The 20810-nt window shown below is 36.9% G+C and overlaps 1 protein-coding gene across 3 annotated transcripts in view; it reads right to left on the bottom strand.

Moving 5' to 3' along the window:
* The window catches only part of Sk (small conductance calcium-activated potassium channel), a 174731-nt gene that overhangs the window by 140247 nt on the left and 13674 nt on the right, over nt 1-20810 (bottom strand). For 2 of the 3 annotated variants that reach the window (XM_077406893.1, XM_077406895.1), the window contains exon 1: nt 17156-17655. The exons of the other annotated variant lie outside the window; for it this stretch is intronic. The gene's annotated coding sequence lies outside the window, so the exon portion shown is untranslated. Of the gene's footprint in view, nt 1-17155; nt 17656-20810 lie in introns of those variants that run through there. 3 annotated transcript variants of the gene reach the window in all.

Raw genomic sequence — 20810 nt, 5'->3', positions numbered from 1 at the left:
AATAATAAAATAAAAAACCAAGCGTCTCCTGTCCGATCCGAAAACGTCCTGTCTCGCGTATAATTTTATAACGTCGTTCTCTGTCAGAAATTCCGCGCAAGCTCGCCACTGAGGAGCAATAAATTCTATGCCTACGGAAGTTATGACGGTGTGCATTTGAAATGTCGTATATACCTGCGTGTACCCGCAAACGCGTGTTTTGCGACTCGCGTTTCGTGCGCGGAATACTACTTATTAACCTTCCGCTACGTACACCGCGTCTCATTGTAATCGACTGTCCTTTCGGGTGTAGACTAGTGTAGATAAGCGCACCGTTTCTAAGCGCGCGCAATTGGCTGGGAGTTCTAGAAATGGTGCGCTACCCAAAAGGACTCGATTAATGAGACACGGTACATATAGTTACAAATTCAAGTAATCTCGTCCGCGAGCGTAAATTAGTTAATTCACTAACGCTGAGTATTCCATTATTAATATTATCATTCTGTTCTCTTTCTTTTCTGATTTTATTTTTAATATCCTAACAAGTCTCTCCAATGTCGGTACGTTAATCTGTCGGAAATTTAAATAGCCTTATAACGAAGTGCCGCGAATCTCTCTCGCGAGGTCGTCGCTATACGCGAAGCAGACATATATGACTACGAAGATATGCAAATTACCGCAAAACGTCAGCGCGTCTTCTCATCTTAGGAATTCAAATGATTATTGGCTGCTATGCATCTACCTCGGTGCGCGGTTATAATACGATCGGGAGTTTAATTAAATTACCTCGAGATCAAGAAGGACATGCACCGACCCTGTAGACGAGAGAATGGTTTTACCAACTTTGCGAAAAGTGTCTTTGCGAAGGCAAAAACCGATCACGTCGGTTACAACATTTCCTGGAGATCTAATCAAATTCCTCGGAGACCCTTCCCGTAACTCGCGGTCGCGCGACAACCGCGTACCCGTATATAGATTGTCCCTGGGAGGATCGAAATTGACATGCAAGACAACTCATGCACCACGATGCCCCGAGTTACCCTTTGCTTAACTGCCCTTTTATTGCGTGCCCAGTCTTTTCCCCCTGGGCGCTCGCTGGATCTTGTTTATTAATTGCCGCGCATTCATGCGCGCGAAGAAGACCCTTTTCAAATTTTCAGCTGTCCGACGATCAAATGTATAAATACTTGCGTTTTGCACGAAAGCTCGCGTCGTGTGTCGGGGCTACGCGTAAAATATACATTTAAGAAATACATGAAAAATTAATTATTTTGCAATAGATATGTTGATAAAATGAGCATTAATTATGCGTATATTTTATAGATTATTCTACGACTTTGTTCATTCGAGCTGACAAATTTCAAACGAAATGCGGGAGAAACTACTTCTCTAAATTTACCGAGTGTCAATAGCTTTCTCGTTATTTGCGCTGTTTGCAGTTTGAGGAGGACGAAAGTAAGATGAAGTCAATAATTGCGAGCGATATTAATAGAGAAAATCGCGAAAAATTACGAAAACGCTGATGTTACGATAAAACAAGACCTCGTGTAATGTTTAGGTAAGGCTAGACATTACAGGAATATTAATAGCGTAATCACGAGAGATTATCTGTGGGCTGAGCAACCGCGAACATTAATTCGCGCCGCGTGCAGTTAACCCAACGCAAACATACGGCAAGGGGTTAATGTCGACGACGTAACGGCGCACTTCATTTGTTTTAACGTCTCCCACGCGCGTGAAAGCTCGCTAATATACGGCGGATCAGATAAAAGCACGATCGAGATAAAGTAAATGCCAATCGACGAGCTGGCCCCTGGCTGTATTTTTTTAATCCATAGAAGAGATCCCCAGAAGAGATGGCGGAGATGACGAAAACAACAACGGCCATCGAGATCGAGAGGGAGATGAGAGATGAGAGAGGGTAGAATAATGGTAAAATAATAGAAAAATATCCCTTGGGCGTGATGGGATCGGGGGGGTGGGGGACAACAGCGCATCGGCAACAGAGATCAACACAAAGCGAAAATTGAGTGTCAAATTTCTGTGTGAGATACTGTAGAAAATGGGAAGGGAGTACAAATACACGTGTGCATTCGGGAATAAATCGCCCCGGGAAAATGGCAGAGAAAATAAAAACGCATCAACGAACTCTCGTGAGGAACGACTGACGTTTTCCGGGCTTCAATCGCGTTTGATTGTTTCTTTAGGCATAAAAAACGTTGATTGGCTCATCAAAAGAACAAACAAACCCTTGAAGAACGTGATTTTATCACGCCCTTCTGTAATCCGATGGATAATTACAAGATAGATCTGATATAATTACAAGACGTTGCAAGCTTATCCAAGATAATCGGATTAAGCTCATCGAATATATCTTCAATTTTTTCTCGTTCGCACAATCCTCTTTCATATTTTCTCAGATATTCAATGTTAAGAAAAATTCTCTCATAAATGTGTCATAAAATATCTAAAATATAAATATTAATCCACCGTAATCGTAACAAGACAATTAAATTATATTTAATTGAACTTGCTTCGTAAAAGTCTCATTTAATGTTTTTAAATTTCTTCTCTCGTTGCGTTAAATTATATATTTTTATGACAAGTACTGCAATTTATACGTTCTGTGTTATCATAGTTACTAATATACATATATGTAGATGTGACGTGTATATATGTATATGTAAACCGCCAATTATTTTACTACACAAGCAAGAAAAACTACGCGAACGACAAATTTTCATCTCTGTCAGGATAAGTGGTGTGTGATCGATGGTAAGAGCAATCGCGTTAGGAAGCGGAACGAGAGCGAGCCAATTAAAATGCTCATCTGTAAAAATAAACAAAATAAATTTTGCTCAAACATTGTTCTCCGCACAGACGACGAGTAATAAAAAAGAAAACTTCGCTTCGCTCCCGGCCTTCCGTGCAATTTTGTCGGCAATATGTGATGCGTCAAAACAAGAAATTCGCTTTATACGCGAATCTCACGAAAACTTGTGCAACCCGGCCTCCTCCGGCACGATAATAATAATAACGTTGGCATACGATAATAAAGAGCTCTCTGACGAAAAGCTCCGACTAATATATGTACATATATCGAGCATGCTGATTAACAAAGCAATAAAGATTAGTTTACGCAAAAGAAAACAAACTAAAAACAGAGAGAGAGAGAGAGAAGAGGGAAAAAGGAGAGGAAAAAAGTTTCCCCTTTCAAAGAGAATCGTACGGGCGAATGATGGAACACAAAATAAAAAGATTTTATACCCCTAAGATATCGTATAACACCATGCTATTCTATAAAATGGAAATAATGATGAGTAACGCAAATACGGGTAAAAAGTTGCAGCGTTAATGTAAAAAAATAGCTCCATTCTGGCGGTTCAAAAAAACGAATAAAAGTATTTAAAAAATTAATAAACGTGTTAAAAGTAGAATTCAGATTTTCTCAATTACGATACAATAAATAGCAAAATTTTAAACAATTTTATTCTGAGAGATTAAGTTCAAAATTTTTGCAATAAAAATTAAGATTAGACTCATTTTTAGCCTATATTTAAGTTCGAAGATACTCTGCGTATACAATCCTGCGCTCAAATCGCGTTTAAATCTAAGTAGGAATGGAATAAGAATTCTAACTCGGGAGCTCCGAGAGGGGAGAGGAGCTAAATCAGCCTGCGGTGAATTATGTCTTACTGGTGGATTCATTATAGAATTTCAAGACCTAGCACCACGCCACATCGTCACAATGGAGTTTCAGTAGTTTCCATCGCGATGGAGTCACGGGGACGCTTACACGTGACGTGACACATAAAGGCGCAAATGACACGCGGTTTTGCCTGCGCGCAATCGCCGGCTACGATAAATCTATCGACATATACCGAGGTTACATCGACCGGATTGACGCGCCGCGGCGCCGCGCCGCCTGGGAAATTCGCGAAGATTAACGAAGGCAGATAACGAATGGAGTTGAACGTGACGTTAAAGTTTACAGGTCCATGCACCAACAGAATTAAAACGCAATTTTTTACGATAGAGGAGTGTGTCGAAGGAGTAAACGAATCAACAGAATACAAGTCAACAGAATGATTGATTCTTTAGACTTAAATTAATGCTGTCTTTGTGAATAGTAAAGTTCTGCGCACAATAAAGCACGTATTAAGAATAAGAATAAATGTTAAATATTAGGAATCGGAATTAATAATCATAATTAAACGTAATGCACAATAAAGAAGAATAAAATATAACACAAATATAGAAATATTCTTACATTTATATACATATCTTAATATTTAATATTTATTACAAGAATATTCATATATTTATATGTCCTAATATTCAATACTTATTCTTATTCCTAATATGTGCTTTATTGTGTACAGAGCTTAATTCATAGTTCATTATCTATCCTTCATAAATTAAATATATAATAAAACTATTTTTATATTATGTATACCTTATATTATTTAATCAATTCTACACTTTTCAGGAGATAATTCTCCATCTTGAAATCTGACGCAAATTATAAATTGTCTAAAAAGAAAGCTTCAAATTATCTCTACGATGTAAACTGCTATGAAAATTGAACAAACATCTCTTAAACATTTGTGTTGATTGGTATTAATTAAAATAATATTAATTATCGCACGTAACCATGAATGGTACCTCGTACACCTATTTATTAACTCGATGTATGGATCGATTAGTAGAAGCTTTATAATGCACGGCTTCCGTGTAATTACAGTGCGTAACTTCCGATATAATTTGCACGGAACGCTGTTACTCCTAATGACTTTAATCGGATTATGTGAATTTTTGCGTCCCGAGACACGCTTCATTAATCAGCCACCTAATGAACTGACGTCAGGTTATCCTTGAATACTATCCCGAGTTAAGTTGAGGGTTATTCGACCGAAGTTATCTACTTGACCCTAGGGGTGGTGATGCCATATGCCTCCGAACTGCGTGACCGTCCTGAACACCCCTAACGCTTTGACATACAATACCCTGCCGAATATTTCTCACTTTACTCCGTGGTGAAAGGAAGGTCAAAGGGAAAGGCCGAACTCCGAAATTCGCCTTAGCTCAAACGTGAATTACAAGTGTGGGATACCGGTGACGGATGACAACAATCGTGGAATACGTAATCTCTCGTAGTTCGTAAAGTTGTTGCTTTCTTATCTTTTTCCCCTAAATATAAAAACTGTCGGATGTTCTCTGAATCCCTAAATCGCAAGATGCCCGTCAAATGTCATTTTATTCGTGAATATGATAGACTACTCAATTGCTCTTTGCAGCAAGTATGAAAACATTAATGGTAAACAGATGTTTGTTTTGTTTTAAATCGATATTACTTTTACTTTTAAAGTGCCTAATAATAATTCATTTTTTTACGATTAATGCAATTTGCATTTTTAACAGGTGGTATTTAATTATTGTGTCGATAAATTAAGCAATATTGATCAATAAAAAACTAATAAATAATATATTCGATAAAGAGTATCGGCTATAAAGTTAAACGCATTATAATAAAACTGCCACTATCGTGTTAGTCTCTCGTAAAATGTATTTTTTGTACGCATTCCTCGATATGCCGCAATACATTATATATGTATTTTACCGGAACAAACTGCAGTATTTGGCACAAAAGATATATCGCCGAAATCTTCGTCACGCGACGAAACCGTTTCATTTAATTTGCCAAGGTAGCTTATCGTCGAAGTATTTCGGCGCAATTAGAAGCGATTAACAATCGCCCGGTTTTGATGACTCACGAAAGTGCAAGAATAAAGCATTATACAATGAAACATAGTAAAAGCAAGCGGCCTACATTTTTATCGTCAGTCTTTTAGGCCGTTTAATTCATTGACGGGATTTATCATGACGTGTGTTGAAATGGAAATTAACTTCGCCACTACGGTGAAATACGATTGTCTCGAGGTCACTCAGGTTCGAAGCTATCGAATTGACCCAGAAAATCAGGACTTACTGAAAGGTCTCTATTTAAGCAACGCTTAAAAGGGTCTAAGAGACCATTTTAAAAATGCTTTGAAATATTCTAATAAAATTTTTCGGATCCTTGGAGTTTTATATGTATATACTTTTTATTTTAGAAGATTCAAAATATCGAAAGTTTGTAAAGCTGCGGATGTTTAACATTTAATAATTTTAAACCTATAATCCTATTCCTTTTAAAAGTTAAATGCAAGTTAGATCTAGGGGTTATTTTGGCAAACTTAGATTGTTAAATATTATTACTCTTCAAAACTTGAAAGAAAAGCTTGGATCCACTGAAACTTTGCACTCCTTGCGTTTCAGATTCTCCGCATCATTCAATTTCAAAACTTTGAAACATGATACATCAGGTCATCAAAAACTTTAAATCTGTCAAAATCTGTTGATCTTTTCAATTTGGCGGAGACTTTCAAAGTTCACTTTCTACAAATATTAATTATTTTTCTTGATGCCTGATGGAATATTCTCGAATGTCAAAAAATTTAAGGGAGCCTTATTTGGATTGTGGTACGACTCAAGGCGCGTTACTTCCGCACGTGTGTTTTGCTACCGTTTATTTCGTTCGCGCCCTGAACTACACCGAAGTTTCGGAATCCGCCGTCAACGTAGCTGTGCATACAGAAGCATATGCACACCGCGGGCGTATATCTAACGTGTGATACATATGACCCCGTTCGCCGGGCTTATTAAGACTAGCAATAAATTCATGCTGCAACGATCATTATTTGTAGGAAACTCAGAAGAAATGTTGCAAAAGAGTATCGGTATAGGTATACCTAAACATTCAGCAATGGTAGGTTTAAATTGTGTTCAAAATAAACTTTAAAGTTAATAATGTGTATAAGAAAAGATTTATTAAATTTGTCTTATTAATTGATTAATTTTAATATCTCTTTAAATGTCAAAATTTAATTTACATTTTGACTCTATCTAACATTTAACGTTATAATCATTTTCTTAAAATGGCATAATCATTTTTTTTATAAGAAAATTGATTGCGGCAATTGATTCATGCTTCCACAATCTTCAAATATAATGCGTGATACATTTCGTTTTCTCCCGTTTTCCTTTTCCCTGTGGAATGTTCTTCGCGTCAAAAAACTCCTGACAGAATGTCGATAGTAAAACTAAAAAAGCGCGAGAATCCAGCAGAATAACCAAAGAAACATTACCGCATGGAATGCGTTCCGTTTTATTTGATATCGTGAGCCTTGGAGAACACGCCGCGTCACATGATCCAGTGCTTCACTAGAAAGAATTATCACCTCTTAATAAAAAAAATGCTTTTAATCGAAGCAAGAATACAGATAGTGATTGAATTGGAGTATCTGCATTCGTATATATCTTTATTACAAAATATCAAAACGTAAATCCAAATAAAGAAATACAAATCAATTTGATATTAAATGTGTATTATGGTGTATTACACAGCCACAGTTTCATAATTATTATATTTTTATTGTATTATCTGAAATTAATATAATAAATACATGTATAAAATTGATATTTTGTATAAATATTTGTATATGCATGTATGTGTCTATGTACACCTGTATATATCTTCGTATTCGTGGTTCGATTATGATGGCGATAAATGATAGCAACGCTGCATTAAGCTTCATCGATGATTTATAGTCGTTTTCGACATGTTTCTATATATTTGACATATATATATGTATACATAACTAATATGATTTTAATGATTATGTCGGTAAATAGTGTGAAAGATACTTTTTATGTTGAAAGTGCATGAGCAACGTAAGTCTTTTTTTATCAATAGCATATAAACCACATAATAAATGCCTGAAGCGCGCTTTTCCCAACAACGATTGTTGGAACCAACCATAAAAAATTTGCAACTCATTACAAGAGACAAAATGTTTGATGATACGTTATTCAAACCAGATGTATAAAATACGGAACGTTGAAAAGTCAATCAAATGTATAGCGTAAAATATACCGCGTTGAATACAAAAATTAATTACGATGCACCGGTATTTCGGTCCAACGCATTGATTATCGAGAATTCATTAAGGTAGGACATTACACTTAGTCACTCATCGTGTGTACGAACTGTAATTATGCAAATTCGGTCACGCATAGAAATACATTGGCTTAATTCCGCGCGCAATTTTGTCTTGCATGTTCCCGTTATATCGAAAATTTCAAGTATAAGAAAGCATATGAGAGTCACGTTCAGATGTCGATTGTTGCAAATTACAGAAATTATAAACAATAGCGCCACGAATCAACTTTCGGTAATGATAAAAGAACAATTAAATACAGTCACAGACGTTGGATAAAATCAATTTAATTGCCAACATTTTTATTCGTTTCTTTGTATAATTTGTAACAAATTTCTAATGAGAGATAAAACGTTTTATCACTTTGAAAACTATCTTTTACCATTTTGCATCGTAATGTATTTTTCAACTAAAATTTATGAGTATTTTCAGCTGCCCGGCTATAAAATATGCTACATACTGTTGCATGTTTAGTATGTATATTATACTTGTAACCCTTCGCTTCATAACGCGTTTATCTTGAAACTTGCAGCTTGTAGGGAAAACATTTTAAAACGAATTGGCAACTTTTAAAAAGCGGTGTTAACTGTTTTTATTCTTAAATCAATGAAAATGTTTATTAAAAATATTTATTACATCAAAAGTCACTATTTTTAAATAAATTTTGTACTTAGAATAAAAATATACATAATAACACGTTGCACAATAATTATTCTTTAAAGGTTAAGCAAATCGTATTAATAATTTTTTTTCTACTCTTTTGTTTATACTACTCTTAATTATCTTCAAAAATATATAAAAACTTACGTGCAGGAAACTGTATTATCAATTAAACTCGTTATCTCGAACACGATACTTAACTGCTCCCTATAATATGCTGGGAAAATAATAATTAATGCTGTTAAATTTTCACGATAATTAGAATATAATGAAAAACTATTTTGCGATAACCGCGATTAATTACATTACGTGCTGCATAAATTCTCCCGGAGAAGAATTGTGCCGGTCTTAAACTGATCTGATAAGCAACTTCTTTTGAGTATAGTTGGTCGTAAGAATGCCTTTGAAATTCTTTATTGCGACAACACTGGTGCCGCAATTTCTATGATAATGCGAAAGTTCGCCAGTGCCAAAGTTGAAGAATCTCACATCTTTATAGGTTAGCACATCTATATACGCGCACGAATTACTTACATGTATGTGTCAAACTACAAACGGGGGCATATTTAAAAGTATCGTGCTTATATATGTATATGTACTTACTGTATAGACACATTCATATTTCTATATATAAAAGTTTTCCTATAATGAATATACCCAGGAATTCTTCCTTTGTGGAAAAAAATGCTATGTAAAATTTACGTAGAGCGCACTATTCAAGATCAACGAGTGCCAAGCGACAATATGACAAGCGCTTATCAACAATAGTAGCTTAAGCATATACCAAGAGTCTATAGAATTGTCACCCATTCTTACATAGTTTACTTGACCTTTCTGAAATTAACAAACTTTCGTAAAATTTGCTCATAAATATATATAAAAACGGCCAGAATCATCTGTGTTGCAAGATCTGTCATAATGAGTTAGAAATGAAATGAAACACAGGATATTTCGGCAAACCTAAAACATCTTGTTTACATATTACAACTGCACTGTATCGCGTTTATTGTCTTTGGTGAGCAGGAAATGAACTTCGTTATTTCGCGCCTACGTACTTCGTGCACGGGCACTTCCGTCGCATGTTCGGATAATGAATGATCGACGATTCATTATGAATTCGTCGCAAGCTCTCGAAGATGGTCTTGAATTGTGCGAGCAACGTCATTCGCCGACACGGTCGATACGGCTATAATCTGTTTAAAAAACCACGCGACCGTTTAAAAATTAATCGCGAATGAAGCAGCAATCGAAGCCCGAACCCGTACCCATCCAGGTTGTCCCGATTAAACATAATAATTTTAACAACCGCCGTGGAGGCGACCTTTCGCTATTTGCACGTGTATATTATACGTGCGTGCCTGGGACACGTTATACACGGACGAGGCTTACACTTTGTCCCCCAGAATATTACTTTATCCCCATCATCCCATATCTATATCCGTATCTTACCCTACCGGGAGGAAGTAGACCTCGAAGTTTTCGTTTGAATATCAAAAGAAAAGATAACATATCAGGAGAGGGACGATAGTGTGTATGTATAAGCAATCTTTTTCTTTGACAAGAATTGAGATATATATGTAAACTCTCAGTGCAAAAGATAAATCGTTTACACGCACAGATATCAGTAAGCGAATCAAATTGTTCTCGAGTATTTTATATAAATAATATTTTATTGCGTTTATATATATATATATATATATATAATACGGGGTAATTAAGTCAGATAACAGATCACATTTCTTTTGCGGTTCATGATAAGAAAAAGTGCAGGAATACGGAAAAAAAGTAAAACGTAATAATATCCAATTTCCAATAATATTTCCACTTTTTCCACAATTGCATCTTTTTCAGCGAAATCGTATTATTTTTCTTTTACGATTGTTCTTGTTATTCCGGTGCGCGCACAGAAATATTTAGTTAAAATTATTGAACCGTGTATATTTTACGAGCTATTTTATATCTTATGTGGACATGTTGCGACATAAAATATGAAAAATGTCATAAAATGTACTATTCGAATAATATCTTATAGTATTTTTTTACAGAGAATAATGAGAAGAATTGTCGATTGATGATATTATATTTCACAATTACGCGAAAAATTCGTTTTTTTTTGTGTACAAAATGAAATAAACTAACATTATTTAGTAATTATTTTTATCTTATTTTATTCTATTACCTACGATAAATTTCATATTAAATTTTGCTGAAGCATATAGTAATCGTTATATCATGGATCGTTTATTTTTAATCATATAAGTTTATCGTTTATCACTCTGTTATCTTCCTAAAGCAAATATGCCACCGAACCAAACGAAGAAAAACATTTATTCGAGAATAAATAAATAATTCTTGCAGCATGATTATCTTGAGGGATCCTGAGTTACGATAGAATTTTTCCGTTTCCTCTATAATTAACACATTGCTGGCTATTAATGATAAGAACGTTACCTACTTCCCTAAGAAAAGGCGATGCAACACGTATACGTGTCCTCCATTTGTAACATGTACCTACACGCGAACCTTCCATTTGCGACGCGGGCTTAACGACTTAAAGAGCTTAAAGAGAGTGTCCCACCGACCTATCCAATGATCTTCATCATTGTTGTATAATGGCGCGCGACAGGGTTAGACGAGGGACGATCCTACCGAGCCGTAACATGCGAGAGAGAAAATCGATATGCGGAATCCGGATCTGAACTTGTTTCGTGTGCTATTTCCTTGCGCACCTATCGTGCAAAGTGGCTTATGAACGCGCCTGATGCACGATCTTGTTGATTAAGATATACGTCTCGGTCAAGAAAGTGCGATATATATTTCTCCCTCAAAGTCACCGGGGTCTGCGCGTCTAGTGCTCACCGTGTCACTCCGGTTATAAAACAAGCGCGATAGCATAAAATGAAATGTAGCCTGTGAAGCCGTAACGCGCGAGATCGATACGTGAGACACGGCTCGAAACGTGCCATCGCGGAAAGATCTTTGGTACACAACGTTAATGATAAAAACGCGATCGCGTGTTCGTCACGATCGTCACTCGCGCAAACGTAGCCTAGGGTATATACATACCGACGATACGATAAATTCACAATGTAGTTTTATATACCGGGTCTTCCGAATATGTAGAAAAATTCGTATATAGGACCAAATATATCGCGGCCATCGAAAGTTCGCGAGCGCAGCGGAATTTCCGAAGTTCCGTTTCGAAAGACTCGAACTTTGAAATATCCGAGTCGATTGCTCGCAACTTATTGCCAACTATCGGTACTTCAATACTTTATGCGAAGAAAGATCATCTCTCCGAACACACTCCAGAGGATCTAATCCATTAAAGTTCAATTCGAACATCTCGAATACTCTGTGTGAAAAACTAATTAATGATAGTCGCGCAATATAACGTACGGTGAGATACCTTGAAATACGAGAAAACGTGAAATTTCCAGGGATTCGACACGAATTACGCAGTTGTAAATTAGATAAGAGAGATTAGATAAGCCGAGCAGGAAGAAACAGCAGATCTATGCCAGATTTTCATATACATATATTCCGCCTTCCTCCGGTGTGCTCTCTTTTCTCTCTGCGTGTCTCCCTTTTTATTCCCCTTGCGCGCACTCGAGCATATCCGGGCCTTTCACGCTGATGTGAAAAAAGAGAAGCCCCGGATGCGGCGATCACGATAAGAATAAATCGACACAAGAAACCCGAGTTTCGCCGCTCGTGCATGTTATGTTACGGGATGCACGCGGAAAAGTGCGTCATATCTGCAGCCAGCCGATTTTATTGCTTGCGTATGTAGTATTTTACACGCGGTTTGATCATCAGCAACTTGCCAAAGATCGATTACAAGAATTACCGGCAGCGGAAGAGGATAAAAATAAAAATGTGTAATTTATAAGCAAAATTAGCAAAAATTTGTTGCCGCTTTGCAACGCAACGGCGCAGTTGGATTTTAATGGATTTTTAACATGTTCATAAATGTTGAAAATCAACATGTTACGAGTCTCATTTGTACTATCTTTCTCGTGCAAAATTCCAAAACTTTCGCATTGCAAAAACACCGCAGGGAGAATTAAAATTAAAACGTACATGCTGTTGTGAAAAATGAATTTAAATTGTCTTGGACGAAGATTCTCGCGCGATAACAAACCTCAATAAAACTCTAATAACCGCCGCGACATGTAATAGAATTTACAATAAATGCAGCGAAAAAATAACTGGTGTGATACTAAGGGTCAATTTCTTCACCGTTGGATAACTCTATATATCCTTCGGTTAACCTCACTCTTCATCTCTTTCTAACTGCACTCTTAGAAAGCGATGAAGAGTGAGGTTAACCGAAGGATAGAGTTATCCGACGGTGAAGAAATTGGCCATAATTGTGAGAAGCTAGAGACGTTATACAAAGGGTTAAGACCGAGAAAACCGGTAGAAAATAGTTTATAAACGAGAGAAAGGGAACGATAATCATCTATAGTGCTCAACTGCTCTGAATAGAACTTACAAACAGAGCACTCTGCTACTTCTCTTTATACGAATTTCATCGTCATTTCGAGTCTTTCTTATTAAATTCTCTTTTAATTCTCAGAATTAAATTCCAGCCGTTCCACAAATCAAGATTCTTTTAAAATAAAATACACTTAGATTTTATTAACAACTTTAGAAACAATTGTCAGCTTTACTATCTGTTCGTAACATGTTAAAACTTAATTAGTTGAAATATTGTATTTCTATATCAATACAAAAACGCGGAGGAGAGCATTTGTAAATTCGATGAACAGACAAATAGAAGATAGACATCTCGTATATCGTGCCGCGAAGAACAAGAAAATTCTTTAGGATTCTTAAGCTCGAATGTTTATTAATAGATTAAAACTTTCTATTCTATTGAAAACATTTGCTAAAAATAATCTTTTGAAACTTGTCCATAAATTTCACAAAAGGACGATGGATCGTTAATTTCAGGGCGAGACGTACCCTACATCGTGATATCTCTTGTTCGAGAGGCGCAGGGAGTGGAAAGATGTATCGATAAGTGGAATGAATGGAGTTTCACGCGCCCGCTTACTCTTCCGTCCCCCGTTGACCGGGAGAAAAAGATGCTTGCTACTTAATATCGCTGAAATAAATAGCACGTATTTTTTTCGGGAAAAACGTAACAAAAATAGTAACACGGTTATGCATTAAAACAGACGTATTTCAGGGATGCGGCAACGAAATATGGCTGCATTCTCGGCGCGGCTCGAGTTTCCAAGTTCGTTGACGAGTACGATCACTTTGTAAATGTAAATTCTTTATCGAACTCGCGCTTGAATGTTTATTTTAAACCAATAAAATATCTAAATTAATTTCAGATTAATTGAAGGATTAATTGAAGGTTTAAAACGCGTCAACTATAACCTACATAATTCTTTCTCGGATTCGTTTACGCGGCAGCCGCGAGAATTGCAACGCCAATTTCACGTGGTTACACAGCGAAAGGATATCGACCCGCGAAACCATTTCGTAGAGAAAACCGTAGACGAGACATTTTACATATGCACATACTTAACAGCACGAGAGCAAATTGCGCGTAATTCTACCGTTGAATTTTTCAAGTCGTAATTTAAAGGAGGAGGGTCCCCTATATAAGGCCTGTTTTCGGCATCTTTCAAAATTGGACCAAAATGGCTGGAATCACTTCCTTATACTTCCTTGGAAGTAATAATATCTAGTCAATTCCAGCCTAAACGGAGGAACGCATTTTGTGTATCTGACATTAAGATGTGAAATAGGATCCGATATATAAGACCATGGGGACCGGTTATAAGTATATAATAAAAGATAATGTCAATGTTACTTTTTAATTTGTTATTGTGAAAAATGTCAGTTATTATTCATGCGATTGATAATTTATTTTAGATCTTCTAATTTTTTCATGACTTCATACGCGACCGTTTATTTATTTATTTATTACATTGCTCAATGATCAAATATAACGTTGACTTTAATGACTTTGCTTTTTGACGTTACTGTAAATGTATATATTTTTTATTGAGATTGAAATTTTAATATAATGTTGAAAGTCTAATCATTTATATTACATTTTGATAATTAAAAGCTTTTCCACTATCATAACCTGGAATTATTCCAATTTCTATTTTTGCTGAAAAGTTTTACTTTTCGAGAACTTAGTGGACACATGACCCACGCAGGTGCACTCTTGCATTCGGTTAAATTTGTCTTTTTTATTAATTAATTAGAGAACGTGTCATTTGCGGTCGGGCTGGATCTTAATCTAATAATAATATTTCTGTGTGAATTTTGTAGACTTTCTGCAACTCAGTAAACTGCGCGCCAATTATTTGTCGGTCTTAAAATACACTCGACCAATTGGTAAAGACGCCCGGTCACGTTGTATAGAGAGGTCCAGATTCGAAAAATCACTGTAAAAAATTTATTGCGAAAAATATCACCCAGGGGAAAAATAATGGAAAAAGTATACAAAATTCATCCGAAAAATATCACCATCATATCTGGGGTGATATTTTTGCAATAATTCTTTACAGTAATTTTGTAAAGAATGTTTATTAGCATCAAATTATCAGTTATCGATTTAAGTATGCGGATTTACTGTTCCTACAGAAAGCTGTGACCGACAAATAATCGGTGCAAAGTCTACTGAGTTAGAAACGTATACAAAATTCATACCAGAAATTATTAATAGTATAGGCTACCATATAATCCAGTCCGACCGAAAATGGCATCTTCTCTAATTAATAATCTAATTGTAAGATCGGACCTGTTTCACTTATTATCTTTTATTAATCATCTTCGAATCTTAGTTTCTTTGAGTAAATTGCATTTGCAAAGTATTCCGTATAAAGTTATTTAAGAAATGTTAATTTCTCTTACGACATATGTATTATACCATAGCTTCATGTTGCTCCATAAATGTATGGAATAAATATAAGGGAAGATAAAGATTCTTATTATTATAACATATTTAACGTTAACTGTAGCTGTCTGATTTTCGTGTCACGTTGACATTAAACGTAATTCTCATTATTATTAAATAAGATTCGGAGTTATATGATCACTCGTATGATCATATATATAACTCCGAATATGAAATATTTAACATTAAATCTTACACTAAATGGTATTAGGATATATTTGTAAAACAATAAAAAATACATATTTTCTTCAGCATAAAGCAATAGGGGATTTATATTACGTAAATAGGTATTATATGCTTAATAATACGCAGGGATTTAATTTAACCGCTTATAGATATTTAATTTAACATACATGCGATATTAGAAATTCCATACATCATGAATTTCATACAACGTGAATTATTTTAGCCATGCTCTTTCACTTCTTTATGGAACTGGCTATTCATAAATTTTTCCGTGCCCACCTAACGTTATTTATAGAGAACATACAGATATAGGATGCATGAACTTTTGAATATACTGTTATGTTCGAAAAATGTGAAAATGGTTTTTCTTGTGAATTTGCTAAGAATTTCTAACTACGATAATTGAATTATGTATAATCTTTATTTAGAGTGTCTTTATCGCTATCTTTAACTATTCTTTTGTCGTTACTTGCCGAAGAAATTCGGCAGTAATGACTTGAGTGATTAATAACATCAACTGTCGATTGCGATCAACGAAACTCCAAGTCACGCAATAAGCCGGCGAGGAAAAATAAACGCGCAATCGTAAGGTTAGTATCTAAATGTGTGCCGGGGAATGCTCTGGCAATGATTTCGAGGTCGATTACCCTAGCGACTTACTTCGGCGTTGCTATCGCTGAGCTTGTCCGCCTGTAAGTGAACATTTATCGATTTTATCTAATATACATATATTGTATGATAAAATACGATACACACACACATTTATTTTGCATAAAAATGTAGATAAACTCAAAACTGTCGCGCGTCTTTTTATCAGTAAAGTGTCTTTTCGTCGAGAGAAAAAGATGTTTAATTTTTCAAAGGAGGAGGGTCCCTGAGGCCTGTTTTCGGGATCCGAAATTGGACCAAAATTCTTTATATCCTTGGAAGTAATATAGGATGGACGAAGTTTTAAAAAGAACTGTTTTAAGAACTGTATGCACCTTTTTGAGCAACTACGATCCCTTTATATATAAGCTTTTAATTCAATAGACCAGATTCTGCTTATGTCCATGGCTCGCTTATAACAAACTAAGAGAGACTGCTCGCAAAATGAGACTTATGAGAGATAGTTCTCTATCGGAGATCAGTCAAGCTATAACGCTCTCTCCTCGACATTTCTTAACATCAAGTAGATCTAACGCTGCCATTGGTGATTAAAATTCAGGACAATTCGCAAGTTTCCCGGAACTTCGTAAAGCCACCCCTATCGCCTCCTCAAAGTGCATCGCGATAAGAAAAGAAAGAGGCGAGAAGGGGGGGAAGGGGGTGAAAGTCGCGCGTGGCAGCGCGATCCGGCGTTCGTTGAACCCTCTCTTACCTTAACGTTCTCTCGCGTCGGGGCGACGGCAGCACGCAGCCACCACGTACGTCCCCGCGCCGCGTTGCATCGCCGCCCGTCCTTTCTTCCGCCCCTCGCCGTCGCCGTCGCGATGCGATGCGATGCGAATTCCCTCCTCTCTCTCTCCTCACCCGCAGTTCAACCCGATCCGTATTCAAGGCGCACACGGGACGCGGGGCGAGTGGTGGTCACGCGGTAACATACCTCCGCGCGAGGGGGGGAGGGGGTAACACTCCGCGTCGCGGCACACAGACGTCGCGCGCGCGACCCCCGCGAATATGCCGGCAGTTCGAAAAAATAAGAAGGGGACAGGTGGGGGGTCAACCAACGGGTGGACGGAATTAAAAAAATGAAAGATGCACGGTAAATGGCGGGGGCGGGGGTAGCGGGGACGGGGACGGGAGGAGAAAGAGAGATAGAGAAAGAGGGAGAGAAAAAACAGAGCAGCGCGCGTGGTTGTCGGACGAACCGGCGACCGACGAGACACACCACGACGGACTGAAAACGAGGGTAGAAACGTGGTTGCCCGGTTGCCGTCGCTACGCCCTCGTGCGCCGTCGGCCGGCCTCGGCACGCTCCGACGAGCCGCGACGCGACGAGAGAGGTCTCAGGGCCGTCGCACCCGTTCGTGGCGCCATTGGGGTCACGTGCCCCCCGGCCGGCATGGCACAAGCGGCACGGCCGTAGTGGCGCGAGGGGTGAGACAGAGGGGCGGTTGCAGCACGCGCGCGCGCTGCAATTTCCAATCCACACGCCGCGGTCACCGGCTTTTCGGAGCGCCGCGCCGCACCGCGATGTATCGATTATTGACTCTAGCGCACTACCAGTATTCGATTTTCAGATTTTACCACGGTGAACTACGGTCGCGTTTCAGCGGAGACGAGTAAAAATAGACGTGTGACGAGAAAGTATATGCCGCAGCGTTTCAGAATCGCAGAGTATCTTGGAGTTCGACGTCATGCATGCTTTTTTGCAATTCCGAAAGTCCTAAATATCAAAATTGTTCAACAAGTAGACGTTTTTTATATTCTAAGTGCTAAAAAAAATTTTTGAAATAAATTTTGTGTTTAAATTAAAAATTTATGGAGGATTATAATTTTTTAAAATTATTCTAAGATAAATATAAAATAGATTTCTGTATCATATATAACCTTTAAAGAAAAGACAAAAACGTTTCACGCGATCGACATTGTCGGCCGTCATTAAAATCATCGAAAAAAATACATCTTGATCTATGTGATTGATTAGCCTGATTAACGTGGATTTTATCGCGAAAGCTTATTGGCTAGAAAAAATAGACGCAACAAGAATATCGCGCAGTGAGGACATCGATCCTCGCTCCGAACCACCTTTGCAGTTCACTTTGCCTCATGATTAATCGAGCAATTGCTATCCTTAATTTAAGACGCGGAGTCTGCACCAATATTATTCCTTACTTTCGTCGCGGAGTCGTGCGGATCGATTGAAAGCATTATATTGGCATATTGATTTCAACAAATAGTCGGGACGTAGAACCTCGTCGGTTGGAAAAAAAAAAAGATATTGATCCCGCGATGTGCGCGACTCCAATCCTCATGTTCAATAATTCAATATTTTAACAGATTTACCTAAATCAATGTATTTTTGTTTGGAAGAGAATTAACGAGATAACTTTCAAAAGTTTTAAATTGCGTTACGCTAAATGGACAATTATTTATCGCTTACGTTTGACAAAAATAATTCCCGTGTAAAAACTTTTAAAAGCTCCTCTCTCTAAATCCTCCAAAGAGCTCTAAATAGCTCTAAATAGCTCCAAAAGAGTGAAATCTCACTGGAGTGGCAGTATTCCCACTCCAAAAAATTTAGAGAGCTGATAAAGTAATTTCGCAAAATTACTGTAGTCGTTTCGAAATAACTACGTATCAACGGCGTTTTGCACGGAACGTGTACTCTCTTTTTTTTTTTTAATTGACAATGTAATTTCGCCAAATTAATACGCGGTTGAGTAATTACAAGCGCATGCAAGGCCACTGTAAACCCGCGAGCACGCCGAATACGATTATGGGTGTGTGCCATAAATAATGCCTCCGACGAGGCATTATCATATCGTAGCGGAAGATTTCCCGGCGGAATTCCTCCGCTTTCGAAAGATGGAATCAGTCGCAAACATTCGCTTTATAGCGTCTCGCTCGCCCTTCTGCAAACGGATCAACCCATCACGCCACGGATTAATTCCTTCTAAACAACAAATTCCAGTAATACCTTCTAGCTCTCTCGAAATTGCTCGTCAACACCGTCATTATACCGCCATAACTCTTCCGACACTCTTTATTAACTTGTAATACGAGCTTGAGTGCCAATTTCATCATTACAATAAATAGCCGAGCCCATATTCTTAACTAAAACGGTATATCGTCTTTAACTCACATCCGTTGTTAAATTATAGATTTTATTGACACGAGAATTTATTATTCATGAAAAATTTTGGCTACATCCGATTATAGTTTTACAATTTCCAAAATATTCGACACCTGTGTAATTAAAGATTGGACATAAATAACTTTAAACGCTTGAAATAAATATATCAAGAAATAAAAAATAGTCGAAAAAATATTACGTTTGTTTTAGTTACCAAACTCTATTGTCATACAAATAGAAATTGAGAACATATACATTATTTTATAACGATTGATTGCAGTAGGTATTTTTTGATGAAAAAATAATTTTTATAGCGCGGCATTCTCACAATTCTTTTTACATTACCTCTTCAGTCGAGACACTTTCCAAATGTTTGACAAATTAAAATCGATTCCACGTGTGTCAAAGAATTTCAATTAAAGAGCTTTTCATTGATGATGAAATAAGTAAATCGCGTAATAAAACAATTGTTGATTGTCAACATCGATTTCACAATTAAAAACAACAAATATAAATATTATTGAAACACATTTTTATAGATCGACAGTTTCCGAGATTATTGAGAGCAAACTGCTTATGAGACATTTTTCAATTTATGGAAGCTTATCACGTGTCAGTTTCATAAAACTTCTGCGTCAGCAGGCAAAATCCGACAATTTCGTCGACTTAACAATTCCCGCGAAACAGCAGCTATTTAATATTTTACGAGTTGACACACCCTAAATTTATACGTGCAAATTTAACGAACAGTTTTACGGCGATACCCTCTCGACTACAGGGTGTTACCTTGTTATCACATTCATAAAAAGTTAAAATTACTTGTGTAAAAAACAAGGATTCTCGATTGAGTACATTCATATTAAGGCAGGAAAAAAATACGGAATATTTTACGAGATATATTATCATATTTTATGTTACAACATGCCGGAATAAAATAACTCGTAAAATATTCACTATTCGATCACCTTACCCCAACATTTCATTCTACGTAGAATATGTCAGGAGGTCTGGATTTATGTAAAGAAGCAAAAGTTTATTGATTTCGACTTCAATTGGCAAAATAAATTGAAACGTTGCTACGTTTCGATCCCTCGGATCGGGTCCTTATCAAGCAATCTAAACAACAAACAAACAATCCATAGCAATAATTAGATCCGCAAGATAAAATTAATATATATAGTCAAGGAAAAACATTATAGATAAAAAGCGATACCTAGTAACTATTCTTTGTCACGAA

Source organism: Temnothorax americanus, unplaced genomic scaffold (assembly GCF_048541705.1).
Source record: "Temnothorax americanus isolate GAGA-0224 unplaced genomic scaffold, ASM4854170v1 Scaffold21, whole genome shotgun sequence".
Taxonomy (NCBI): domain Eukaryota; kingdom Metazoa; phylum Arthropoda; class Insecta; order Hymenoptera; family Formicidae; genus Temnothorax; species Temnothorax americanus.
The sequence above is the reverse complement of the archived record's forward strand: the minus strand, read 5'-3'. Positions and strand labels throughout refer to the sequence as shown.